Source organism: Artibeus jamaicensis, unplaced genomic scaffold, assembly GCF_021234435.1.
Source record: "Artibeus jamaicensis isolate MK-2021 breed Jamaican fruit bat unplaced genomic scaffold, CSHL_Jam_final scaffold_461, whole genome shotgun sequence".
In the NCBI taxonomy this organism is placed as follows: Eukaryota; Metazoa; Chordata; class Mammalia; order Chiroptera; family Phyllostomidae; genus Artibeus; species Artibeus jamaicensis.
This window is the reverse complement of record NW_026522045.1, coordinates 12,431,326-12,432,299: the sequence shown is the minus strand read 5'-3', so window position 1 is coordinate 12,432,299 and position 974 is coordinate 12,431,326.

Sequence of the window (974 nt, the reverse complement as noted above, 5' to 3'; positions counted from 1 at the left end):
AATACATCCCAGGAATGTATGGATAGTTCAACATTAGCAAGTTTACAAATTACAAATGTAATTCACTACAATGACAGATATAAAAGTCAAGTCATACAGTCATTTCGACAGATGCAGAAGGGAACATTTAACAATCTTTTAAATTTTATTTTTGATTATGCCATTACAGTTGTCCAATTTTTTCCCATTGCCCTCCTCCACCTAGTACCCACTTCCCTCTACCAATCTCTCTCCTTAGTTCATATCCATGGGTAATGCATATAAGTTTTTTTGCTTCTCCATTTCCAATACTAATCTTTTTCTTTAAATTTTATTTATTTATCTTTAGAAGGGAAGGAGAAAGGGAGAGAAATCAATGTATGGTTGCCTCTCATGCATCCCCAGCTGGGAAATAGCCTGCAACCCAGGCATGTGCCCTCACTGGGAATCGAACCATGATCCTTTGGTTTGCAGGCCCGCACTCAATCCACTGAGCTAGACCAGCCAGGGCGCCAATACTATTCTTAATATCCTCCTGTCTATTTTCTACCTACCAATATGCTTCTTATTCCCTGTACCTTTTACTCCATTCTCCCCCTTTGCCCTCCCAACTTATAATCCTCCAAATGATTCACCCTTCATAACTATGATTCTGTTCCTGTTCTGGTTGTTTGCTTAGTTTGTTTTTTTAGATTCAGTTGTTGATAGTTGTGGATTTGTTGCCATTGTAATGTTCATAGTTTTGACCTTTTTCTTAAATAAGTTCCTTTAACATTTCATGTAATACTGACTTGGTGATGATGAACTCCTTTAGCTTTACCTTGTCTAGGAAGCACTTTATTAGCCCTTCCATTTTAAATGATAGCTTTGCTGGGTAGAGTAATCTTGTTTGTAGTTCTTTGCTTTACATCACTTTGAATACTTCTTGCCAGTCCCTTTTAGCCTGCCGTTTCTTTTGAGAAATCAGCTAACATTCTTATGGGAACTCTCATATA